A 27,984-nucleotide genomic window follows, 5' to 3' on the forward strand; every position below is an offset into this window, starting at 1 on the left:
ATACGAGATATTGTCTTTGAGAAATAGAGCCAATATTGACAGATTGTACTGTGTTCCCAAATTATCAATCTAGCACCCCCACAAGAGCTATGGAAGACCCCCTTCAGATGGAAAAGCTGGGGGGAAGCAAAACGTGGCTGAAATAAAATTGTCTACAAAACTTGCTGCAGTTGCACCAAGGAAATATATTTCATACTCTTTTCTCGATTAGCATTCTAATGGTTTCTGACTCAGGTCTAACAGCTTGGAGTGAATATTACAGGCAATTGTGTAAATAATACAGGTTTTTTTTCAGTGTGTCCAAATGTATAATTAAATGGATAATGTTACAGCTCCCAAAACCCACTAAGGCCTGCTGCCTAAATGGAGAGCTTTTGAAATTTCATCCCAATACATGGTTACATGATACATTGCTTTTATGGCCCGCTGGGCAAATGACTAGTGGTTTGGAAAGGAGCTGAATGCATATTTATAATGGTGAGCACAGTGATGTTCAAAGGGCCAGTAAAATCGCTCCAGTAAATAACATGAATTATACAAAAGCATCTCTTTATGTATCTGAACTTTTCGGATGCAGGATGTGTGTCAACACGAACACACTTACTTCATCTCCTAAATGTTTGCAGGTAACTCTTGTTTTGAATTCTATGCAATCAGATGTCAGGGTTAACCAAACTCGAAGGAGAAATTCTATTTCTGAAATCCTTCTACTTTGCTCAACGTCTTCTCAATTTCTCAGGGAGTACAGTTTGCATTATCGATAAAATGGGCCAAGTCTTGAACCCAAGCTTTTGTGCCTGTGTTCAGCCTTTTACTCACATATTTAACAGAAACTTCCAAAAATGAGGACAAACCAGTGAGACTTGCATTTGCGACTTTAAGGGCCATGAGTGGGAATGGGACTGGATGGGTGTCCTCTATGCATATGAACCGTCGTGTACTTAGAATCCTAAGCCTCGATGCTTGCCCTTCACCAGACAGCTGTGCAACCACAGTACAGCCTCCTCACACCTCTGAACCTCAATTTCTTCATCTATAAGCAGTAAATAATCGTATCTTCCCTCCCTCTCACCCATTTTGTTTATAATGGTTGAATGAGATAATATACATGAACGCACATGGTTCACACTATAAGCCCACAGTTAGCAATTTATAAAATAGGTATGTTTTACTCATGATTTCACTTATTCAACAAATATTTGGGATAGGATAATTGGCCAAGGGCTGTGCTAGGAATGGTGGATAAAACAATAACAAAGAGGCAGGTCCCTGCCCTATAGAAAAGTACAGTGTAGTGGAAAATAAAAATAACTAAACAGTTCAAATACAATAAAACATGTGTTACAATGGGGAAAGTAAGAAAGGATGTCATGGGTTGAGATGAAACATTTATTTCTGTTTTGGGAATACGGGTTGAGGTTGGTATTGGAGTGTTGGTGAGAAAAGTTTTGGGGAAAATAGGATGGATCAGTAGGAATTGGATGTTTGACATTAAAAGGGAACCAAGAAAGGAAGGTTTTCAAGCTGAGACATGAGCACATGGAAAGGTTTGGGCAAAGGAGAGTTGCAGTCTGGTTGCCAGAGGAGGAGTCAATAAGATGAGGTTGGGTGGGGGAATAACAAGCCTGTGAAAAGACCTGTGAGTCTTTCATATGGTTTGGCTGTGTCCCCACCCAAATCTCATCTTTAATTGTAGCTCCCATAATACCCATGTGTTGTGGGAGAGACATGGTGGGAGATAATTGAATCATGGGAGCAGTTTTCCCCATCCTGTTCTCATGATAGTAAATAAGTCCCATGAGATCTGATGGTTTTATAAGGGGAAACACCATTCACTTGATTCTCATTCTCTCTCTTGCCTGCTGCCATGTAAGACATGCCTTTTACCTTCCACCATGATTGTGAGGCCTCTCCAGCCATGTGAAACTGTGAGTCCATTAAACCTCTTTTTCTTTACAAATTACCCAGTCTCGGGTATGTCTTTATCAGCAGTGTGAAAATAGACTAATACAGTCTTGTTGAAGGGGAGACCCCCAGCAGTTCACCTTGGCCCCAGAGGTATAGGCATGGCCTCCAAAACTGCGGCCACTATCCTTAGACCTTTGTTCAAGGGAACTGTGAGCTCCCTTATATTCTTCCTTCTCCTAAGCTTGGAAGTCAGCAGCTGCCTCTCTTCAACCCAGGCAATATGACCCTTCCTAGGTAATGTGCTCCCTCATAGGCTCTTTGGAGGTTAGAGAAGCTTCCATTTCAAATACACTTGAAGTGTAATGTAAGAAGTACCTCCACCTGGGAAAAGGAGCACCACAAACCTGGTGCATTTCCTAGCTTAATCCCTAGGTCTTTTTCAAACTGAGAGCACTTCCCATCACTGGGCTTGGAAATCACTGCAGTGGGCTTTGATCACCATTACTTTAGATAAGATGAAAAGAATGGAATAGAATAGAATAGAACAGAATAGAATAAAAAATCGGCTGTCTGGCTTTAGAAGAGGATACTATACCATGAAATACTTTGTTTTGATTATATATATTTGTATGTATGTGTGCACTAGATTGCAAGGTAAAATAAATTTCTTGCTGTGAGTTTCTGTCAAAAACTTTGAAAGACACCACTTAAGCTGAAGCAGGATGTGAGGTTTGGCCAACTAGTTTCTGTGGAACATGCTGTTAATAGATGTTCCACAAAATAAAATTGACACTAGCAAGTTTTTCTTCTAATATATAATCAATTTTAAGAGCACAAGAATCTAAATACACATATATAATTATGTGACATGGTATTATAAGAAATAATGTGCTTTCCAAAGAATAAAAAGAAATTGCCTGAGATCCCCTGCTGTGTGACAGAAGGAACTGCCAAAAGCACTGTGTACATGATCATCACGGATTACATAACGCATCCTTTCAACACGTTTCAATGTATTTTAGTGTTTACTACTCATCGAAAATATATATCCTCAAGAATGACTGTTGATTCTATTAGTACTTCATAGTTTTTAAAATATTCTGTGGTCAAATAAGTTTGGGAATTCTATCACACAGCAGGAGATCTAGTTGTTTTAGATTTAGGAAGGACATGAGTGAATATTGAATCACCTCATTTTGAGGCGAGATTACAGAAACCCTGGGCTGTGACACACCTTGCCTAAATAATCATAAAAACAGGTATTATGTGTTGACAACTTACCATATTCCTGTTCCTTAGCTGAGCAGTAATACACATTACCTTATTTAATTCTTAAATGGTGGAACAGGCACTCAAGTCCAGGTCTAGTAAATTCAAAGTTGAAGAGTAGGGGAACTCTCATCCCTCATTCCCCCAATACCATAAAGAAGGGCACTTCTTTTCCACTTCACCATAGTCTCTCCCTCTGCCTCATACTCATTACTCTTTTCTACTTTATTCTACCAAAGACTATGGGCATGAGCCATGCCGGAGCCCCCCATGCCTACGGGTAACACACAGACTCTAGGTTCCACATCCAAACAGTCTCAAGTCAGATCCTGAAGTTTATATTTAGAGGAAAAACTAGGAAACCTAGTTTTGGGCTTGGTTTTCAGCCACAAGCTTTATTAAAGACCCTTGAACATTCAGAGTGATGGTGTCATTTTCATCAAGTGGATTGTTTTATTCCCTTTTGGTTTCTTGGGATTATGCTCTGTCATTGAGAAGCCAGAAATAGAGGCATAGGTAAGGGTAAAAAGCAGTTTTGACCATCATTTTGTGATTTCACAACCAGTCAGGTTCGAAAATACCACAAGTACACTTTGCTCCCTAGTCTTAGTGAATTAGAGAAAACAATAATACTTTGAGCCAATGTCTTCAGGGATTTTAAATATTCCAGAGATATTTATACTAGTCCTTTAAAAGGCAGACACACTAAATATATCTTAAATCATATTGCTTTTCTTGATGTATCATTAAAATAAGTTGATTCATCATTATTTAAGATATGTTGATTAAGATAAATCAACAAAAGGTGGAAACTGAGTGGAACCTGACAGAGCATATAACACAATCTGCTTATGCTAGAGTTGAAGAAATGGGCACTCTAAGAGAGGTGTGATGAAAAGTGTTCCAAAGCTTTGACATTTCAGTTCTTGGGACTCTTTGATTCCATCAGTGTAGTGTCTGGCTTTGCCATAAACTAGCTTGAATACCTTTCAGTTGTGGCAAATCTTGCAAAGTCCAGATCTCACCTCACTTCACAAAAACGGAGTAGGTGGCTTGGTAAAGCAATATATATATATACTTGTCCCTGAAGGCCAAGAGGAATAGTAAAATGACCTAAATATATTCCTTAGAAAAAAATAATAAAGAAGATATTTCTAGACATATTTTTACAGCCTTTGTTTGCTTTCAAGGGAGCCCCAGGCAAGAATAGAAATAGAGACAAAGGAGGCTGAAGCTAGGACAAAGGCAGCAAATGCTATTTGAATGATTAGGTCTGGATTCTACCTCAATCCCCACAAGAGGATTGAAGCCAAATTCTGCAAGAGTAAAATGTGTCCTTCTCTAGCTTCTCCAAGCCAAGGAAGCCAGGGGTGTTACATACGGCCCTCCTATGCTCATAGTGCGGAGGAGCAAGAAAGAGGAAAGAGGAGAAAGGCAGCGTGGGGGAGCCTTGGTATCTCTCCTAGACATCTTGTAGTCCAAAGAACTGTGCTACTCTCCAGGAGAAAGGGATATAGTTAGGAGACAACTCCCTAAAATATAGTGGATCTGTAAAATCCATAATTCTGTTTTATAATGTCCTAAGTACTGCGTTTTGCAACTAGATAATACTTAAGATAAAACCCATGCCCTGTTCTGTGAACTCCCTCAATATGGTGCCCAAGTGCCACGGACTGACTATATTGTCCCCTCAAAATTCATATATTGACATCCCAAACCCCAATATGATGGCATTAGGAGGTGAGACATTTGGGAGGTCATTAGGTCATGAGGGTAGAGCCCGCATGAATGGGATTAGCGCCCTTATAAAAGATACCCCAGAGAGCTCTGTTTCCCCTTCTGACTTGTGAGTATGCAGCGAAAAGACAGCCATTTATGAACCAGAAAACACCAGATACCAAATCTGCTGGCACTTTGATCTTGGACTTCCCAGCCTCCACAATTTAAAAAAAAAAAAAAAAATCTGTTGATTATAAGCCATCCAGGGTATGTTACTTTTGCTATAGCAGCCCAGATGGACCAAAGAACCAAGTATCTGCTGCCTAACATTGTTTTTTCTCAGGTTGCATTCAATAATCTACATAGAGATCTTCATGAGAACCTTTTTCTGAAACACCACAAAGCCCTTTAAACTGTAGTCCAGCCTCCCTATTTTACTGAATAGTAAAATGAACCCCAGAAAAGGGATGTGACTGGGCACATTCAGGGACAGAGTCGGGTAGAGACAACAGAGCCTATTCTTTTTTTTTTTTTTTGAGATGGAGTCTCCCTATGGCTCTGTTGCCCAGACTGGAGTGCAGTGGTGCGATCTCGGCTCACTGCAAGCTCCGCCTCCCAGGTTCGTGCCATTCTCCCGCCTCAGTCTCCCAAGTAGCTGGGATTACAGGCACCCACCACCACGCCCGGCTAATTTTTCTGTATTTTTAGTAGAGACAGGGTTTCACCGTGTTAGGCAGGATGGTCTCGATCTCCTGACCTCATGGTTCACCTGCCTCGGCCTCCCAAAGTGCTGGGATTACAGGCGTGAGCCACCGTGCCCAGCCAACAGAGCCTACTCTGCTGTGGTCCCTGGAACTTGCTACACAGCTGCTTGGTCATACTTCGTCTTCCTGATATAGAGTTAAGACTTGGTTCTAAGTTGTATTGTTTATTTCTAGTGATTCCTAATGTTCTAATAGTCCAACACTCTGAAAAACAGGAAAACATTTTTCAATGTGGTTGCCATGGTTTTACAGTGGAATAAACAAATTCAGCAGAGAATGTTTAAATAGAGAACTCTGACGGATGGAAACAATTGGCCATCTATTAATATTTACATTAAGAAAAAGCATATATCTGATGTGTACTCAATAGAGGGAAACTCGTTTTTGTTAGAACAAAAGCTTAAGTGATACTGGTTGACTTGTCAGGAGGAGGAAAGTTTCCTTGACAACGGACAATAATTACTGTGCCTTCAAATAAGAAACTAGAGTCTTGTCTTTCATCATCTCTTTCTACTTCTTTTTTTTTAAAGAAATTAAATAAAAGATGATTCGTCCTGACTCAAAAAGTTGGAGGAACCTTTGAAAAGTGAGTAAATATGATTACAAATTTGTGGGTGATTCTTTTTATCTTTCCATTTGGTAATTCTAGGTGATCTGGTTTAGTCAGCATGACTCTGTGTCTTCCCTCCTCAGGCCTTCCTAAAGCAAAAGAAAACAAAAATGTCATGGAATGCTACGCTCCAGAATGAAGCAAATTCACTTTCCGCATCCACCCTTCATTAAACGGCCCCAAACTACTCATTTATGCAATTGTAGCAGGTGTTTTTCAGGACAAAAATACCCTAATATTTCAAAGGTGTTCAAAAATGGGAACCAGCGCTAGGGCAGACTCCAGAGAGATCCCCAGCACTTTTCTGTGGCTGAAGAAGTCTGTTCACAGAAGGCTCCATCTGGCTCTGGTAGACAGGTGCGAGAAGACACACATGCATACACACACGAGCACAGCTTGCCTAAGTTCTGTATATTTCACCTGGCTTGGGTTCCTCTACCATTGTAATTTCCGTTAATGATCAGAGGCCCCCTTCAAATATACTCTGAGAAGTTACATGAGGGAGGCCAACAAACCCATCAGGCTCAGCTCTTTAATTTCAAGTGTTTTTTTCATTTCACACATGTTTGAGACTTCACTGAATTTGCCATCAAAGGACACTGGCAAGAAACTTGCTAAAAAAACCATCCTGTTACCATCAGAAGGTGCATTAAGACTTGGATTATTAAACTAGATAACATCAAGTCAATTTCTTTGGTGTCTTGTTGCATTAGATATATTTCTTACTTAGTAGACTTAATTTTTCCAAAAGAATCATAAACTCTAGATGTAAGATACAGGTTCTCACTAAAGAACTTCACAGAATAATTGGGAAAAGAATGAAATAGAAATTGGTGACAGGTTACAAATGAACACATTCAAAACCTTAAACCACATAACAAAATATGACTTACAATGTGAAATAGAGCATTTTACTTAAATGATAAGAATGCATTGAACTTCAAACAGATAGTTATGTTGTTAAAGATGTTGTTTCCTCTCATTATTTTTAAATCTATGCTCCCAGTCCCATCCTACCAAAAAAATTCTTACTATTATGACCCTTGGGAAAAATGAACCAATTCATACAGCCAAGTTTTATACTTTCTTTAAGAACTGTGACTTTCAATTACAAACTGTCTTATCCTAAATAAACTTAAGTTAAAAGAAAAACCCCACACAATATGTTCCTTGTTGCTTCATATTAACTACAATCTACCTTTTTTGAATACTAACTAGTTTTGGCTTATGTATACACTGCTTATTAAATGTTGACTTGCTGGTGGAATGAAGGAAGACCTAATCTATTGCTTGTTGTGTTGGAGAAGCAGGTACGCTAGGTACGGTATCTATAATCTTTGCATAAGACATTTCGTTATTATTCCCATTTTCTGATTTATTTATTTTATTTATTTATTTTTCTTGAGATGCAGTCTTGCTCTGCCACCCAGGAGTGTAGTGGTGGGAACTCGGCTCACTGCAACCTCCACCGTTGCCTCCTGGGTTCAAGCAATCCTCCTACCTCAGCCTCCTGAGTAGCTGAGACTACAGGCATGCACCATCACACCCAGCTATTGTTTTGTATTTTTGTTAGAGACAGGGTTTCACTGTTGTGGCCAGGCTGGTCTCGAACTCCTGGCCTCAAGTGATCCACCTTCCTCAGCCTCCCAAAGTGCTGGGATTACAGGAGTGAGCCACCATGCCTGGACTCCCATTTTCTTTTGAGTAAGCAGTCTCAAAGAGAGAGGTTATACAAGGTCACAAAGCTTGTGGGTGATGGAGCCAGAATCTGACTACCAAGATTGGCTCTTTTCATCGCAAGGAAAGGGAAAGGGGGTGAGAGGAAGCAGGTTCAGTGGCTCAGGTGGGCTTCTCACTGTTGGTCATTGCAGGATGCCCACGCCCAAGGCTTCTATGACTTGAATAACTAAACTTGGCAGTGACTCTGAAATTCTTGTCCTCAGGACACTGGATATGAGTTCTGTTTTTCTTTTATTCTCAGCTTTTTCTAAAAAGTGACAGAAAATCTGGCCTTCTAAGTACTTGTAACTTTGCTCAAAATAAAGTCAAAGTATCCTACTCCAAGCAAAACCTAAGCAGTAATTTCTGCACTATAGCGCTATAGGTCTTAATGTAGCAGCAGGATACCACGCACAACACACAAACATCTTCATTTCACTTGTGAAATGTATTCACGCAAGGGAAAGCATGAACACCAGTCACCACTGGAAAATATTTTACCAGGGTGATATGAGAAGGGGGTATTCAAAAACTATATAATTTTTATGACATCTGTAAACCATAATAGCTGAACAATATTTTTATGTAATGTTGATTTAAAATGACATCAAACAAAAATAAAGTGTGTAATAATTATCATATATAATTATGCCTAAAAGACTTCACCCATTTAATCAACTCGATAGAATATGGAAAGAAAGGCAACCTGTTCTAAGTGTTCTAAAATGAGACTACAGTGATGGTTGCAAATGCTGTGAATATACTAATATAAGCATTGAATTGTACACTTTGAGAGAATGGTATGGATGTGAATTATATCTCAATAAAGCTATTATCAAAAAACACAAAACAAACAACAACAACAAAACATTTAATCTAGTCCTTTACCTACTGTGAATTCAAAACATAGATTAAGTCTTTGGAAAAAAGGAACACCAAAGCTGAGCATTGTCAGAGGAAAATGGGAGTTTGTTTGGCTTTTTTCTTCCAAATGGAAAGGATAGGGAAGAATATGAGAGGGAAGAAGAAGAAAAGTAGAGAGGAGCACCCAGGGTGGACAGAATGTCTTTGTGGTAGTAAGGAACATTTTAGGACCTGCCCACTCCAAAATTTAAGGAAGCCCCATATCGTCAGCCTCAACTAGCTCTTCCCCATCATTCAAGGGAAGGTCATGAAGCTCCTCAATTCACTGGCAAGTTCTCTCCTCCCTCACTGCAGCCTGTATAGCTTGCAGGTGAATGTAAGAGCGGCCATAGCATTCTTTGTTCTTTTATCCACCACCCCTAAGAGATCCTCAAGATTAACTCTTTCCTCTTTACATTCTGTTATCCTGAGCTCCCACAAAAAGTCCACAATTTCAGTCTTCTCTCATCACCTGACTCTTATCCCGAAACAGTTGCACATTCCCTAATCTGATTTTGTCTCTCACCTAGCCCCATTTTCTACACTCTACCACTATGCACTAGGACTCATAGTTTGACATCAGCAAAATCCTCTTTAATTTCAACCTCTTCTTGCCCTAACTGAAGACAGTGCTTCCCTGTTAGCCTCTGAGAACATGGCTAATTGCCTTAACATGCCCCTCATGCACTGAGCCAGAGGTGGTGTAGGAGTCCACCTTGCCCATTATTGACATTTTCAGATCAAGGATCCTCCCTCCTTTCTATAAAATCCCAGTTCCACTGAAACACATGTCTCAGGTTAAACTTCCCATCACTCCTCCTTGTTATAAGTGCATACTGCCCCTCTAGTCTCTTTCTCTCATCTGTGGAAGGTTTTAGCTCCTGGAACTCTTTCTCTCCACCACTAATTCTTCTGTTATAATTATTTATTAATACCACCCCCACCATCCACTTAACTCCATGGCTCTCTCTTGTGTTTCTGTTTCTATCTTCTCTTCCAAGGATATTTTCTTCTGTGACATCTCAGCTCTCTACTTCCATGCTCTGGGTCTTGTCATTGCTAATAACTGCATTTACTCAAATATAGTGCCCTCAAGCATTCTAATCTCTGATTGTTCCTTCTTTTCTGATTGCTTTCTCTAGTCCTCATTGCCATTTGAACCATTCTTGCTTCCTCCTGAAAACTGCAATTATTTGTACAAATTTTAAATGACAAATGAACCCTTTCCTGTCCTTTCTTCCCTTCTCCTAAAGTTAGTGTCAGTGGCTAGGGTGACCAACCATCCCAGTTTGCCTGGGACTGAGGAGTTTCCCAGGATGCAAGACTTTCAGTGTCAAAACTTTAAAGCCTTGGGCAACCTGGGACAAGTTGGCCACCATGTTAGTGGTGCACATTATAATCCCACTGGATACTACTTTAACTCCTGTATTAAAGTAACACTAGCTGTTGTAACATACAAACCCTAAACGCTCTCACCTGCAAACAGAAATGGTGTCAAAAAGTTGCATAACTATTAACTGCCTTGGTCCAGAAACATGTCACGTTTTCTCATATCCCAAGGGCCCAAACTAGAGCCAAACACCCTAGGAGGTGGTGTTTGGCATGTGCACAGGAAGAAGACATGAGCCTCTACCACAATTCTATTATTTACCACAAAATTCCCACCAACTCTCCACTGTGCTTATCTGGCAAAACCCCCAACCTGTTACCCTGTTATCCCACCTGACTTCATCCCTGCAACTGGGCAGCTGACTGGAAGGAAACATAACTCCACTGACTTGGCTAACCTTCAATTCAGGGCAAGGCTCACTGGACCCCTAAATACTGCCTGGCAAATCTAATATAGCTCTCTGTTAATTCACTCTCTAACTTCCCCTCAGACTATTTAACAAGTTCTCCTCTCTTATCAAACATCCAAGTTCCTGTTAATCTTTGATCTTGGCTCATAACTGCCACTTATTTATGTGAGCTACTTTCTCAGACACTCTTTTTATCATTTTTCTTAGTGACTAAAGGAGAATATTCCTAGCGCCCTGTCACTGAATCAGCTAAAATATTGGCACACGTACCTTGATGCTCTGACTTCCTACTGTTGCAAGGGAGGGATGCTCCCTGTTCCTATCCTCTTCCCCCTCTTGCAGAGTAACAATTTTCTTATGTAGCAGGCTCCATGCCTCTCACCTTCTTACAATCTTTCTCCTGCAATTATCTTCTCTCTCTTTCTTCCTCTACTGAATCACTCTCATCAGCACACAATCATTCTGTAATTAATCATTCTCTCACAAAAACATTACCTTCAACCTGTACCCCTCTACCTGCTCTTGCATATATCTCTGATCCACTTTATAGAAAAAATGACTCCAAATTTTGTCTATACTTGTTGGCTATACTATCTTACTTGCAATTAACTTTTTAAATTACTCCAAAAAAATCCATCCTCACCAATCTAATAAAATTATTCCCGATAAACTCACCAATAATCCCATCATACCAAATCAGATGAACAATTCTCAGTCTTCATTTTACTTATCAGAAGATTTGGTGTGACTTATTACTGTTCCTTCTTAAAACTTATTCTCCAGTTGGCTTCCAGACAATATTCTATTGTTCTCCCCATCAGTAAGAAACAAATTAAAAAGCACAATTCTCAAGAGATGTATTTATTTATAAATTTTACGCATCTTCTACTTTTCTAATAGATTATATTTATCATATATCACACAAGATTTAAATGAATGAGATAAACAGTCATTATAAATTGAGCTTCTAACATTTGCCCCCAACTCCTGATGGGTCATAGGTAGCTTGAACACATACAGCTTGTTTTGAAATCCACCGGTATGGCAGGTAGAATTCTGAGATTTCTGTCCCCTTGTATCTACACTTTGTATAATTTCCTTCCTTTGTGAAGGAGGGCAGAACCTATGGTTTGCTCCTCACCAGTTAGAATATAGCAAAGGAAGTAGAATTTTGCAAGTGTAATTAACATCCCTAACCAATTATCCTTGAGTTCATCAAGAAGGTTATCTTGGTTGGGTCTTCCAGGATAGCTGGTGAGTTCTTTGAAGGGGGTTTCAAGCCTTCTCTGAAAGAACAGACTCAAAGCAGGAAAGAGGATCTCCTACTGGCTTTGAAAAAGGTATATTGAGAACCACCTATGGAGAGGAGTGGCATTTAGGAGCTGAGCACCTCACTCTTATAACCACAAGGAACTGAATTCTGTCAACAACCTGCATGAGCTTAGAGGAGGATCCCAAGATCCAAATGAGAACAAAGCCTAACCAACACCTTGATTACAGCCTTAGGCATAACTGCTCAAACTCATAAGGTTACACTGCCAATTAAGCCATGCCCAGACCCCTGACCCAAAGAAACTGCAGATAATAAATGGGTGTTGTTTTAAGCCTATCGATGGGTGGTAGTTTGTTACACAACATAGGAAACTAATACAACCAATGCCAGTAAATTGGTAGACTCTAGGGTTCACAATTTACAGTAAAGAGAGGCTTCTCGGTTTGGGAGGTGCCAGCCCTGCATCCTGTTGGATGTATATCATACGAGATTCGACCTGTGGAATGCCCTCCTCCCTTCAGATTTTCCCTGAGTCTTACATCTCAGTTTTGAGGATCAAAAAGTAACATCACGTTTACTCATTTTACCTCTCAAAGCCATATAAGTTCACTAAAGTTCTTTGACTTGAAGAATCTTAGTTACAGCTCCTGAAATGAGTTGTCATTAAGATTTTATGAACAGGTAGTGGAGTGAGAGTGGGCAAGGCATAGACAATGTCTTAGAGTTCCTCCACTGGTAGCAAGAATTCTGCCACAAGTGGGAATCCAAACGTCCCCACACTAACTCCTAGTTCCCAGTCCCAACCTCATACCCTGCAAAACACACACACACACACACAACTCCAACATCACCCCAACACACACACAGGTGCATGAACGGACACTTGTGTACACCACTTTCCTCTTTTCCCCTCACAACACACACTCTGCTGCTTCTGAGTTTTAGAGGAGAATCAAGTGAGAATACACTTAAACAGAGATTCACATTCCAAAGCTGAGTATTCGTCATTAAGTAATGATCAGAAAGTGCTTGGATGTAGAAGCACTTTTTTACTAACATTTGACTCTGGCGTGCTCTGCATTCTGAGTTTTACCTGGACAGGCATACGATCAGATTATCTGCAGGAGGACAGCCCCTCGTTGCATGGGAACATGATTGAATGAGATCTCAGTCTAAGTGCCCCCAAAAGTCAGAACTCGTGGGGTTGTATCTTATCTTGTCTCTTACTAACCACATGAATGAAAGAAAACCAACACATTACTCTAATGCTCTACAAAAGACACTAACACCTGCCCCATAATATTGCCGTGAAGATTAAATGAGGTAAGGTGAAAGCTCACTGTCATAGCACATGATGGAATCTAAAGTGGGTGCCTGCTTCTTTCATTTGCCAATCTGTTTCTATACTTACGGTACCTTAGGATTAAATTTTGTACTTCACCTGTGCAATTTCTTATCAAAATAGTTACTTGCTTTAATTTGTCTCTTTACTAGTGTGTACAATCCCCCTAATGAGTACCATGTTTAAAGCACCAAATCAATACTAATTCAATGCCTAGCACATTAAGGTAATATTTTGAAGTTTCTTCCTCTTTATGTTTCAATGTTGACAGTAATTCTTGATTGTTCTAAAGCAAACAGCTTTAGAACTGGGCAAAAATGAGGGAAAGATTTCCAGGGATCTATTCTGTATTCCTTCGTATTAAATTGAATAGAAACTCCATAATGACCCATTCATTTGTTTGGTGTCTTTTTAAGTAAATATAAGTAGTTGATCTTGATCCTGTACATCAAATATATAGGAAAAATAACTAATATTGTAGAGCACTTTATATTTTACAAAGTGTTGCAAACTTCACAAAATCCTGTAAGAAAAAAGGACTGAATTTTGTTGCACACTTACTAGAAGTCAGTCATCATTCTGGGCATCTTTCATATATTTTCTCATTAATCCTTCTATCTGCCCTCTGAAGGAAGTTTACTATTACAGGTTTCCAGTGAGTAAAATAACACAGGAAAAAGTTAAACATGTTGCCATGGATTATACAGATGTTAAGTATTTTGTCCAAAACTTGAATTTAAGACGTGATTTCAAACTCTTGGCTCTGTTTTCTGGAGGAAATAGATCAATTTCCTGCTTTTCATCTTCTCTCAGGTAGGATCGGGGAAGAGGCTTTGTAGGAAACACTCTTCATAACCTATTATATTTTCTTTCTTATTAATTTTTTTCCTATTATTATTTTCATATCTGATCAGTGAGACAAGGTTTATAGCTTCACCTTTACTGGATCCTCTATAACACCCAGACAGGGACTGAATATTGTAATTTGTAAGGGAAGACTCTCAGAATTTTCTAAAGTAAAAAAGTGTATTGAGATATAAATTTCACTTATATCATCAGTTAAGGTTAGCCCATCTCAAAGGACAAAGGCTTTTTCTCTGGCTGATAGCAAATGGAAAACAGCAGTAGCAGATGTACAGATGATTGCCCAGCTCTTAAGTCAAATGGTCTCTACTGCCTTGATTTTGTGAAATTACCTATATTTATCATGTTTGCAAAGAAACAACAGAAGACACTTTACTTACGTGTGGAACCACCTCATTCAGAAAAGACAGGGGTGACAGCCCTATGGCATTTTCCATGCTGTTCTCTAGAATATCCTCTCAACATGTGTTTGCATTTGCCATTCTGGCAAGAGAATAAGAACAATTGACTGATGCCTTCCTGGGGGAAAACAGAAGGGAGGCTCACACTTCATGACAGTTGCCACTAAGCCATTATCCCCCACAAGCATTTAATAGGCACTTACACATTCCAGTCCTGACCTGGTCTCTGAACTTATTGAGCTAAATGAAACATGGCCTCTGCCAGCAAGGAGTTTCAAGTCCAGGAAGGCCGACAGAGACACCTGCAACTAACTGTAAAGTGATATCATAATAAGTAGGATATGCAAAGCAGAGGAAACGGTAACATTTTCACATGAAAATTCATATTTGGGTCTTGAAGGATGAAAATAATTTCAAGCTAAGGGAGAGGGTATTCCAAATCTAGGAATAAGTAGAGCAAAAGTTCAGAGTCCTGAAAATGTTTCTTCTGCTCAATGAATGAGCCCAAATTAGGCCAATTAATAACCCTACAATGGCCGCTAAGTGTTCAAGTGAAAGGAAGTCACAAGTGTCTCACTTTAAAGCAAAAGCTAGAAATGATTAAGCTTAGTAAGGAGGCCACGTCGAATGCCAAGATAAGCTGAAAACCAGGCCTCTTACACCAAGCAGTTACCAGTTGTGAATGCAAATGAAAAATATTTTAACTAAATTTAAAGTGCTACTCCAGTGAACATACAGATAATAAGAAAGTGAAAGAGCCTTACTACTGATATGAAGAAAGTTATACTGGTCTGGATAGAAGATCAAACTAGCCACAGCATTCCCCTAAGCCTAATCTAGAGCAAGGCCCTAACTCTTCAATTCTATAAAGGATGAGAGAGGTGAGGAAGCTGCAGAAGAAAAGTACGAAGCTGGCAGAGGTTGGTTCATTAGGTTTTAAGGAAAGAAGGCATCTCTGTAACACAAAAGTGCAAGGTGGAGCAGCAAGTGCTGACATAGAAGCTGCAGCAAGTTATCTAGAAGGTCTAGCTAGGATCATTGATTAAGGTGGCTACACTAACCAACAAATTTTCAACACAAACAACACAGTCTTCTGTTGGAAGAAGGTGCCATCTAGGACAATCATAGCCAAAGAGGAGAAGAAGAGAATGCCAGGATTCAAAACTTCAAAGAACAGACTCACTCTTGTTTGGGGGCCAGTGCAGCTGGTGATTTTAAATAGAAGTCAATACTTGTTTACCAATTCATAAATTCTAGGGCCCTTAAGAATTATCTTACTTTAGGCTGCCTTTGCTCTATAAACAGATCAACAAAGCTTGGATGGCAACACATCTATTTACAGTATAATTTACTGAATACTTTAAGCCCACTGTTGAGATCTACCACTTACAAAAAAGATTCCTTTTAAAATATTATTGCTCATTGGCAGTGGACTCAGTGTGTGTCTAATGTGTGGTATGTGTGTACTGCTCATTGATAATGTCTTGGTGTGTGTTGTGTACATGTGTTTGTGTGTGTGTGTGTATGGTGTGAATAGTGTGTGTAGTATGTGAGGTGATATGTGTGGTGTATGTGATGTGAGTGGTATGTGGAGTGGTGTGAGTGTTGTCTTCCCCAGAGTGTTACCGTGCCTGGATTTGCAACTTATGATTGATTATGGTGGCTACAAAAGATTTTAGGTTCTAATCAGACTAGGCCGAGTCGGGTGGCTCACACCTGTAATCCCGGCACTTTGGGAGGCCTAGTCAGGTGGATCACCAGGTCAGGAGATGGAGACCATCCTGACTAACATGGTGAAACCCCATCTCTACCAAAAATACAAAAAATTAGCCAGTTGTGGTGGCAGGCACCTGAAGACCCAGCCACTTGGGAATCTGAGGCAGGAGAATGGTGTGAACCTGGGAGGTAGAGTTTGCAGTGAGCCCAGATTGCGCCACTGCACTCCAGCCTGGGCGACAGAGGGAGAGTCCATCTCAAAAAAAGAAAAAAGAAAGAAAGGTTTCTGTGATCAATTACTGCTGTCTACGTGATGCCAAGGGAAATGGCACATCATATGCCTTGAATTTCCATCTTTTTTCAAAGAGAAGAATCTTAGAAAATGCCCTACTAAATCTTTGGAGTAGAAGGGGAAATGTGGAGAGGAATGGACGTGTGAGAAGGGCTATGAAATAAAAGAGGCTCAAGTTGAGGTCTCCTTTCTTAATCCTCTTGATTCACTGCTTTCTAGGTGGCATGAAGAAATAATTTTGAACTGACACAGGATCACCCAGCCAAGTTTCTTCTGAACTAAGTAATAAAAATCCTTGCTGGGTTTCTCCTGACATTCAATATAATCTCCAGGCTTGCAGATTTTTTCATGATGTGCTCTTGATCCAAAAGAAGCCTCTTTTGATGGCACATATAAAACAGGCTAACAATGTGGATTAAAGTATAAGGAAGAGGTATACTTTTCTCAGTTTATTATAAAATTTAACTAGATTGCACCAATCCCTTGCTTTCTAGGCTCACCATTAGCAGCTGGAGAGATTTTCACAGACAATGTCCAGTAAAAAGATCCCAATTACCAACTTATGAATTTTCTTTCTTTACTTCCAATATAGATAATGATGATGATGTTGATGTAGATAGAGAGAGAGAGAGAGAAAGAGAATTAGATAGCCAGACTCATTACTAAGCAGTTGCCATGGCCAAGTGCTGTTCTTTGTAACGAAATGGATAACAAATGTGGATATGACATTGCCCCTAACTTCTAAGGCTTGTCATGAAGTGAAGAATCTAGAAAAAAATAAACTCTAGCTTTGAATTGATGCCAGGGCACAATGCTGTATTGGGTACCATAAGGACTCAAGGAAATCCTCAGTTCTACCGGGAGAGTTGGAGCTGGGAAATGAAGCAACAGTTCATAAATGTCTTATAAGGGGACAAGAAATGTGAGCTCAGTTATGAGAGAAGCGTAAGAAGTTCACCACGTTAATGACAGTGGTAAAACAGAGAAAGCATTTCAGTTAGAGGGAACTAAGTGGGTAGAGGGTGGGGACATAAACCAGCCAGATCTGCCTGTGAATTCAAACTAAGCTAAGGCAGGAGCAAAGGTCTTAAGGTTGAGGTTAGTACTGAAGATCATGCCACTATCACCACCCACTTATTATCTTTTGCACAATTTCCTAACTGCTCACTGCCTCCAGTTTCACCAACCCATTAATAACTTTCAAATGCTTCCTGTTACCTGCAGGATGAAGTATTAAATACATTCTTCAGAATGGCTAGTAGGACTCTTCAAAACCTGATGCCTGATCTTCCCTGGCTACGTCTCCTACCGTCACTTACTGCATTCAGTCATCCATTCAATCAAGATTTAGTCAGTAACAACTATACTCAACGCATGGCATGAGGTGGCTATGCAACACAAGAGGCATGATCCCTGCCCTCATGACCATTACTTATATTTTTTAATGTGCCTTTTAATGTAGCTACAGTAAACTATATGCAGTTCCTCAAGGGTGCTCTAAGACCCTGTATACAGTCTTTGTATATTCTGTCTTTTCTAAGAATGTCCTTTCCCCCTTGACAAACTGATGAATCCCTTCCCATCCTCTAAAATCCTACTCTGCCTCATTTCCTCTGGAAACTTTCCCTGAATTGAGCATCCTGCTCTCAGATCGCACTGTCTTTTCCTTTTCAGCAGTTATTACTATGTGGTTAGGTAACTATTGGTGGTTTATCTGCAGGTGGGATATTGGAAAGACTTAATAAATGGTGTAGCAGGGATTCTAACTAGTCTTAACTGATGTTGGCCAGCTCAGTCATACGTACCACTGAGTACCAACTGAATTTCAATTATTCCCCTCCCAACTAGGCTGTGATCATTAGGCTTTCATCTCACTCATATAGGCATTCCCAGAGCCCAGCACATAGTAAGCCCCAAACAACTTTCCTAAATAAATGAAAACCTATTTTTTTCTAACACAGATGCACACTCTTCACTCTGACTTTTTGCCAGGTGGTTGCAGGGGTCAATTATTTGTGAAAGTGCAAGAAAAACATCTAGTGCTCCATTGACAAGTATTACTACCCTGGGAATGATGAGTCTTAATTAAAACATTGGCCTATTCTCTGTTGCCTGTACTCTCTGCAGCCTCATGATGCATAAACAATTTTCAGAGTAAATGATGGGGCACATACTGAATGCAGGAACAGCAAAGAGAAGTAAAATTATAATGAGAACCCAGGTTACTTCCTATTACTACTTATAAAAGCTGTTACATACAAGATGCCCTTTTCCCTCATATATTGGCTTAAAATGTCAAATTTTTAGCTAAGTATCTATTTTGGAAAGACTATATTTTACTTTTTTGGCTGTTTTGGCTTTACTTGTTTGGTTGGTTGGATTTGGTTCTGTGTTATATTGTGTTACTTGTTTTTATTAATAGCTGCTAGCTGTAGAAGTAATTTCTAAATTAGCTATTAGTGCTGTATGTGAATTGTACCCAGATCAGGCATTTCAGCTGGTAGCAAAGACCTTCCACTGGTCCCTAGTGGTGCTGCCAGCTACCTCTGCTCTGCCACTCTAATCTGGGACTTGAGTGACATTTTGGAGAGAGCTCATCATCCTAGCAAAGCAGAGGTAAAGAGAATCAGAGCAATTGTTCCACCACAAATGCAACTCTTATTTTTCATGAGATTTTCAGGGTGCCACAGCAATGAGGAGTCTTGGCTAGGAACATCTCAGAAGCCATCTGTGATCAATTGGTAGTGGCTTCCTAGAAGAATTCTCAGTGGAACAGGACCCACACCAGTTAATAATGTCTACCCCAAAGACAAGGGAGAAGGGAGTGAGGACATGGATGTCACAGACTTGTAGATTCTAATCTAGTTCCACCCTTTTAACTAAGGCATGACTGAGTGGAAATCCAGAGAAAGAGGGGAGTGGTGCATGATCACATGGACAGCCACTGGGATATGTGAGCTTAGCACTCACATCTCTTGATTTCTAGGCCAGTTCTTCTCTCATGATACCCACTTTTAGCATATAAGGTAAGAAATCCTGCTATGCGGGATGAAATTCCTGATCAGAATTTCATTTTCCTTAATAACTTTTGGCAGAGGTTTGGGAATAATATCCAAGAAGCCTGTCTTTGTTCCTCCTCTTGCCTGGCCCAGAAGCAATGTCACATTATAAAAAACACTGCAGATCTCCACTTATTAGTGCAGATTTTGCCCCTGGAGTTCCCAGTTGACCCCTTCTTCTGCATCGTAGCTGCCCCTCCAGCTCCACACATAGCTCTACTTCTCCTTCAAGCCCCTTCTAATGGAAGGTTCCTTTGGGAAGACTGACTAGTCTTTGATTAGCTTCTCACCAAGATGCTGCCATCCAAATAAAAGCTTCATTTAGCAAAGATGCACTTGGCCTAAGCTCCAAGGAGAGCCAACCTATCCAGGAAAAGTCATTCATGTATTCATTCATTTTAAAAATACATTTTGTGCATCCATTAGGTACCAACTATTATTCCAAGTTCTCAGCTCATAAGAATGCATATGAGACAGTCCCTAATCTAATTTCAACTCCTTAACAGTGGCAGTATCAGAAGAAGCAGGAAAGAAGTAATAGCATGGTGCCTTTCGGAAACCACAAAGAGCCCAGGAGTCTGAGGAGAAGAGATTGAGTTGATTCTAGAGAGCCAAGAGGTAGATATCAAACCTATGTTCTCTGCATTATGTGTTTGGACTTCAGGTGGAAACAATGGGATTCTGCAAGTTTCAGTTTCATATGTGAGAGTCATCCCTCTGGCAGCATTGTAGACCAGGGAGAGACTGGAGCCAGATAGACCAATTAGCTGCTTATTGCAATAGTCCATATGAGAGGTGGTAGACCTTCAATATGCAGTAGTGGCAGGGAATGAAGAAGTCAGTACATAATAAGGAATATATGTATTTAGTAAGGAAAAGCCTTTGCTCCAATCTTTTCATTTTTCAGGTAATGAACAATGGCCAGAGCAACAACAAATATACCCAAAGGACCTACAGCTTGGACCCAGTCCTGTGAGTTTATTTCACTTTGTGTTTAGAACATGTGAGATGATCTGTTATGTTACAAGGATCAAGGAGATCCCAACAGAGCTAAGGACCTATTGGTTCTCATACCAGGCAATAGTTAGACCACTAACAACTCGAAGCAAGGATTTTATATCATGGGTTCCTTTCTCCTGCCTTGGCTCCAGCCCATGGGTCAGCATGAGTTACACTGTAAATACTCAACAGATTCTTTGGTGCAATCACAATTGACTTCACTGGGGATCTGTTCTGTCAGTCTTTGTCCCTAGAGTTGCAAACCTAGAGGGAAGTGGTCCCCAACCACAGCAATCACCGACAGCACCTGGGGAAAGTGTGCAGTGGGCCAAATTGCCACAGAACAGAACACCTGTCACTAGACGTTGCTCTGAAGTGGAATGCCGTTCGGCATCCTCCTGACAAAGTCCCTCAGAGAGCCTTCTGCCTCTGTTATTTCTACTCAGGCTAGAGAGAACCTTTCTTGATATTCTTGCACATAATCTCTTTAAAGCGACAATACTCTCATTTTACCTGCAATTTTGCAGCTCTTCAATGAGATTTTACTTGTAATGTTTTGTCTGTTACATGGAAGAAATAGAGCACTGAAGGTCATTAGGAAAGGGGTTAGCCTGTCCATTAGCTGGGTCAATGGGAGAGCTAAAGCTTGCAGAGATTAAGAATGTATCTCAAACGGAAGGTTACTGTTCGAATGTGTTCCCCCAGGCTCATGTGTTAAAACTTGATCCTCGATGCAGAGGTGTCGAGAAGTGAGGTCTTTAAGTGGTGATTATGTCATGAAGGCTCTGCTCTCGGGAATGAATTAATGCCATTATTGTGGGAGTGGATTCATTATTGAGGGAATGGTTTTCTTATAAAAAAATGAATTTGATCCACTTTGTCTCTCTCCCAACTCTCTCTTTGCTCCTCCATCATGAGATGATAAAGCAAGAAGGCCCTTATCATATGCTGGCCTCCAATCTTGGACTACCCAGCCTCCAAAACTGTGAGAAATAAATTGCTGTTCATTGTAAAATACCCAGTTTTCGGTATTCTGTTACAATAGCACAAAACAGACTAAGACATTGTTGAAATATTTACAACTCCTGCCAAGAATAGTTTGGTTCTGTCCAGCAACATTGAGAATGTACAACCCCTATAAACTGATAACTCCATTTCCAAGAATGTATTCTTTAAAAAATTCTCATGTACACAAGGTATCAGATTATTTCTTGCCATTTTTTATAGTAAAAAAGAAAAAAACAATATAACTGTCAATGACATAGGCGAATGAATTTTAAAGTGTGTTATATCAATATGATGGAATACTATGCAGCCATGAAAAGAACTAAAGCAGAATGTATATATACATAAGGACAAAATTCAAGAAATATAGGGCTGAAAATTAAAAGAAATTTTAGAATGATTACAGGATATGATGCATTTTTATAGCTTAAAACAAAGCTAATATTATATATCAGATTTGGCAAACTTTTCTATAAAGGACAAATGGTAAATATTTTAGGTTTATTGGGCCACATACACACTCTGTAGTATATTATTTGTGTTTGTTTGTTTGTTTTACAGCTCTTTAAAGTGTGACAACAATTCTTAGCTTGCAATCCTTACAAAAGTAGGTCATGGACTGGATTTGCCTCACAGGCCATAATCTGCTGATTCCTGCTATGTACTGGTGATACACATATTTGTACATAAAAGTATAAGAAAAGATAAAATACATATAGAGAAGGCTATGTATACTATGTACCTCTATATAGAGTTAATAATACTTACCTCTGAGGAGACATGGAAGACAACGGGAAAGGGATGTAGGGCATACAGTCATATTTATTTCATTTATTAAATGAAATGTTTCATTTATTAAAGATCTAAAGCAGATATGAAGAAAAACCATTACCAATTCAGTTTTAAATAATGGGTGCAAGACACTTTGTTTTTATTATTCTTCATGATTTTCTGCTTTAAAAATATTTTCCAAATAAAAGAATGCATAAGAAAAAAGCAGTCATTCAAGTCATTTGTTCAATATCACAGCTCCTACTTTGCTTAGATGCACAATGTTACTCAGATAACTCATTCATTCTTTTATGCATGCAGCAAATATACAGAACATATGACCTGAATCAGGAACTCTGCCTTGTGCTATGAGAAGTATCAGATTCAGTAAGACATGCAGACATGGATCCAGACCTCAAGAGGCTGAAAGTCAGAAGACTCACACCCCAGTAGCACCACACACAGCAAGCAATGACATTTGCCAAGAGAAATGCTCAGGCCACATGCTGTGGGCACTCATTGCTGCATCATGAGAGGCCCAAACTTCCGCACCTGGGATGCTAGGCCTGGCATCAAAGGAACATGATGTGAGCAGGGAGGTTCTTTGTTTGTTAAATTTTATTTTTAAGTAATATATTTGTGAGCAAGAGAAAAGAGAGACACAACGCAGAAAGACAAGCCAGACATGCAGAGCTTTCAAGAAGGGTGGAGTACTGGCTGCCTTGGGGAGGCAGCTGGAGGCTCTGAACACCCATTCCCAATAGCTATTGCCAACTGATGCAGCTGAGCAGGGGCCCAAATTGGGAGAAATCCCATCTAGAGAAAAAGAAGCCACAGGAAGGGGAGGATATAGCAGTTGCTGGATGGGGACTGAGGTGTGGTATGTGAGTGGGTGTGAGTGATCAGAGCAAGCAGGAGGGTCCATGTGCAGACCTCAGGGCTAAGGCCTGCCTCATGGCAGCTACCATCAAAGCCAGGCTTTGATTGTTAAAAATAATTCACCTTTTGAGGAGAATTTACAGGAGCATGGAAAGTACAGGAACATGCCAGTAGCTCACCGGGTGATGCCATTTGTACATCCAAATCCTCATTTGTGCAGCCCATTGGCAAAGATTCTGATCCACGTGCTTTGGCCAAGAGGATTTCTTTCTGAGGCTGATGCAACATGTGCACAGCCCGGCCATTTGCCCAGCTTTCTTCCTTCTGTAAAGTCTGCTTTTGTTTTTATTGTTAATTTTGTTTTTTAATGTTTCTTTTGTCTTTTCTCAGTCTCCTTGTCTAGAGACACTATGTGGCCTCTGTCAGTTGCTCTGATATTTCCAGCCAAGTCACAAAAGCACAGATGTAAGGGGAAAATCAAAAAAATTACTGAAATGAGGTATTTACTCCACAGTAATCTCCTTTCCAGGGGCTATTGAGAGGAGATGAGAGAATGGGCATGAAAATACTTTATAAATTATAAAGTAATATCCCCAAGGGTACTATTCTTTTATTAAGTGGCATAAAGGAATACATAGAGCATCTCTAAACTCTGAGATATAACCAAATAAAATCAACATGTAATGAATGAGATCAGATATCTTCAAAAGCCTATGTTCAACTGAACCATTTCTCAGGGAAAATACAGAAGGAAGACCCTGGCAATCTACTCACATGTCCTCTTAACTGCAAGAAAACCTGAAGGCAAAAAAGTCTTAAACGCAAGAAAATCAAAGATGTGAATGTATCTGAGAAAAATGCTGAAATAAAAATGGATTTTGTGTGAGAGGAAGCTTGGGAGAGAGAAGACAATGAACATTTTACCTCTTCCACCAAGGTGGAATCAGGGGTACTCCCACTTAGTTGGACCATTTTAGGGAAGTTGGGTTCTTGGGGCTGAAATCAAGGTCAGAAAAAATATTAACTAAAATTGTATGTCAGATACATAGTCCTAGAGAGAACCAAGGGAAGAGCTGAGAGATCCAAGACCAGTTCAGTGACCAATAGCAAACAAAATATTAACTAAATTGGAGGTTGAAAAGCAACAGCCTAGAGGCAGGCAGACTTTGTAAGGTGTGAGATGCCAGAAGTAATTTAGGATTGTCCTGTCTTGACTTTTCTTGCCACCTGAATCAGCTCTGTGTAAATACAAGGTCACAAAGCACCAACAGCAGTAAATGAGAGTTTCCAGCTCTGTCTTAAACAAAGTGCCTTTTGATTAGAAGGTTAAGTATAACTTAACCCCCCTTAACAGGTATCACTCCATTTTAAAGAGAGTCTATCCAATGTATGTACCTTGATACCAAGAGCCATTAAGATACCCTAAGTGCATTAGGGAATCCTCAGATTTATTTGCCTGTGGTTTCAGCAAGAAACATGTTCACCAGAGGACTCAAAAAAATCTTATGCTGTCAAGACATTTTTCCCTTTTCATTTTAAATTAATAAATGGGCATCTTGGTGTTTGCATTGTTCTCAATGAATCTCGTTAACATGGGGTGCATTTTAGGTATAAGCCAAATTTCCAAATGTGAAAACTCAAGGACCAGATTCTGAAACAAGGAAACAATCAACACGGGGGGTTCAGTCACCTTGTAAGCCAGGACCCTCAGGCAGAAGTTCTAGGGATAATTCATAACAAATCAACCAGGATAAGATTTGTCTTCTAGGGGTTAATGTTGGGTCAGTGGTTATTCAAGCTTCATGGAGCTTCTTTAGCTCAAAGACCTCAAAAACAAAGCATCCTTGAGTTTTAATGTCAATGTTCATTCTGAAATCTAGAAATGCTACTAGAGAGGAATGAACCAAGAAATAAAAGAGTTCAAAGGGGAGAATGACTAAGTCTCCTATAAGAAGTTGGAAAGGAATTCATGTAGAAACAATCAACGTCTCTTTTAGACTTCCCCTGGTACTGTTGGGGAAGCCACAGAGACTATGGATTAAAAACAAACAAAGGTAACAATTCCCAAATCTATCATAACATAGTAAAAGTGAAAATGACAGCAGAACTATTGTCTAGTTATCCAGGCAATTGGGATGAAACAGAGGCCTAGAATAAAGGGTTTTGAGGCCATGCATAACTGCTGTCAACCTATGTTTCATCTGAATGATCTCAGGCTAGTTTCTTCACCATTCTATGCTATTCAAATGCATAGAAAATTCAGTTTCTTCAAATGCAACACAGGCTGATAATGCTTACATTTCTTTATAGAGTGCTCAGTAAAGATCTTGCAATATTATGGGTGTTTAAGATCTTGCAATATTATGGGTGTTTAAAATATTCCAGTTTTCCTTGATCGAATTAAGAGATAACCTGTTAATTTGATGCCCAAACTGCCAAAGAGTGGCAAGATCTCATAAATGCCACTGACTGTCTGGCTAGCCATGCCTCAGACTGGCAGGTGCCATTAAATATTTTAATCAAGTCTTTATGTAAATTTTGACCTAATATAATGCAGCCAAACTTTTATTTTCATTTCATGACATTAACCAATATATCTTAGGGTGATTAAAATATGCAATCTGCTAACTAATTAAGGATTAATTAGTCAACTTGTATATTTATGAATGTTTCCAGTTTTTAAATTGCTGGCCTATGGAGTCCTGGGAAATATTTGTGCCTGCCAACAAACTGAAAAATACCAGAACATTGGATGACAGAGCAGTGATATTACAGACTGGATAATAACAATCCTTTATGTCTAAATAGCTCATCAAAGTATACATATAAGGCTGGGCATGGTGGCTCATGCCTGTAACCCCAGCACTTTGGGAGTCCAAGGCTGGTGGATTATCTGAGGTCAGAAGTTCAAGGCCAGCCTGGCCAACATGATGAAACCCTGTCTTTACTAAAAAATACAAAAAATTAGCTAGGCGTGGTGGTGTGCACCTGTAATCTTAACTACTTGGGGGGCTGAGGCAAGAGAATTGCTTGAACCCAGGAGGCAGAGGCTGCAGTGAGCCAAGATTGCATGCTATTGCACTACAGCCTGGGCAACAGAGTGAGACTCCACCTCAAGAAAAAAAAAAAGTACACATATAGCCTTTCTGTCTACATTATCTTATTTGGTTTTCAGTATATCTCATGAGATAAGCATATATTGGGAATTTTTTTTAACCTGGCATTTGTGCCTGACATGTGTATGCTCTCAATAAGTGTTGATCAAAAGAATCAAATGAATGAACATTGAATGCTCAATAAATGTAGGAAAGATGGATGGATGGATGGATATAATTTACTAAAGAGTAAAAGGCTATACACTTTGATCTTCCGGGGCTATCTTATCTCCCTGACTTGATTGATCTTCTTGTAGAGACACGTTGAATTTTATAGCCACTATATATGTCACAATGTCTAACCTAGTGTTTTGTTCTCAATGAACTGGTAATGCTAATGTTAGTGCATTTGTACCCTTACTTCCAAACATAGCAATATCCATAGTATATTTTTACTTGTAATATTTTGTTCTCCATTTTCCTAACAAGCACTTCTGGAAATTTGCAATCTGCACTTTTATACAAAATTATATGATTAATCTTTAATATAATACAATACTAAAATAACAGTTAATGTATGGAGTTGGAAAACCTATTTTTCTCCTTGTGCTACTAATTTCCTATAGGTAGATGCTAGCTGTATGATGATGGTTCAACAAGTAAAAAGGAGAAATTATTTTGGCCTTTCTCGATGTTACGGAACTCCTTGTAACTTAGGTTAGAACGAATTTCTGAGAGCCTCTATTCCCCAATGGCATAAAATTCATTACCTTCCTTACTCCATGCCAGATGCCTCAGTGGCTCTCAGACTGTCTTCTTCTTACTGCGAAACTGGCCTAAAGACAGGCACTCACTTTTTCTTTCTTCATTTGTGTCAGTCACATCATTGTTTTTCATTTTCCCTGGAATTTTTCTGATCTACCACTTTACTGTCAAGTGGATGGTTTATTTCAGTGACTGCCTTTATCTCTGAAGAGTCCAGACTTCTTTCCCTCTAGAGCAATAGTTCTCACTCCTGACTTCATTATACAAACTCTGATAGAATTTTTTAAGTTCTATGCTTGGGGACTTACACCCTGAAATTCCAACTCATTTGGTCCTAAATGGAGCCAGAGGATTCACATTAAACAAAACAGATAGAACTTTCTTAGATGATTCTAATGGATAGCCAAGGTTAAGAATCATTGCTATAGCATACAGCATTCTGCAGTGCACAGTCACAAGTATTTGAAGAGTTGGAGTAATAACAAATGATTGTTCATTTCTGATTGAATAAAAGGAAAGTCATAGGCATAACCCACTGTATCAGTCAGCATTGTAGAAACCATGCAACTGTAACAAATAAGCCCCCAAACATCTCAGTGGGTTAGAGCAATAAAGATTTATTTCTGACCCATGTTATCTGCCCATCACAATGGACTGTCCTCTGATCCTCATTTTCTTCCTTCCAGAACAAAGGCTGAAGGAGCATCCCTTACCTAGGAATTGATGTTCTATGGGTAGAATGAATAAAGGCACAAAAGGACCATGCAATCGTTCTTAAACCTTCTGTTCAGAACTGGTCTATATCACTTCTTACATTTTATTTTATTTTATT

The 27,984-nt window shown here is 39.6% G+C and overlaps 2 long non-coding RNA genes across 2 annotated transcripts in view; one reads left to right on the forward strand and one right to left on the reverse strand.

The window, feature by feature from the left end:
• Positions 1–5,628: 5,628 nt before the first annotated feature.
• LOC110744012 overlaps positions 5,629–27,984 on the reverse strand; it is an 89,097-nt gene continuing 66,741 nt past the window's right edge. Inside the window, exons 2-3 of the long non-coding RNA XR_002524012.2 lie at positions 14,551–14,689; positions 5,629–6,359 (exon numbers count right to left, since the gene is read on the reverse strand). This is a non-coding gene — a long non-coding RNA (uncharacterized LOC110744012). The remainder of the gene's footprint in view (positions 6,360–14,550; positions 14,690–27,984) is intronic.
• LOC103887131 lies at positions 6,101–20,734 on the forward strand. The gene is made up of 3 exons (XR_002524011.2): positions 6,101–6,246; positions 20,145–20,256; positions 20,546–20,734. It is a non-coding gene; the product is annotated as an uncharacterized LOC103887131 (long non-coding RNA).

The sequence above is a fragment of the Papio anubis genome, chromosome 8 (genome assembly GCF_008728515.1).
Source record: "Papio anubis isolate 15944 chromosome 8, Panubis1.0, whole genome shotgun sequence".
Taxonomy (NCBI): domain Eukaryota; kingdom Metazoa; phylum Chordata; class Mammalia; order Primates; family Cercopithecidae; genus Papio; species Papio anubis.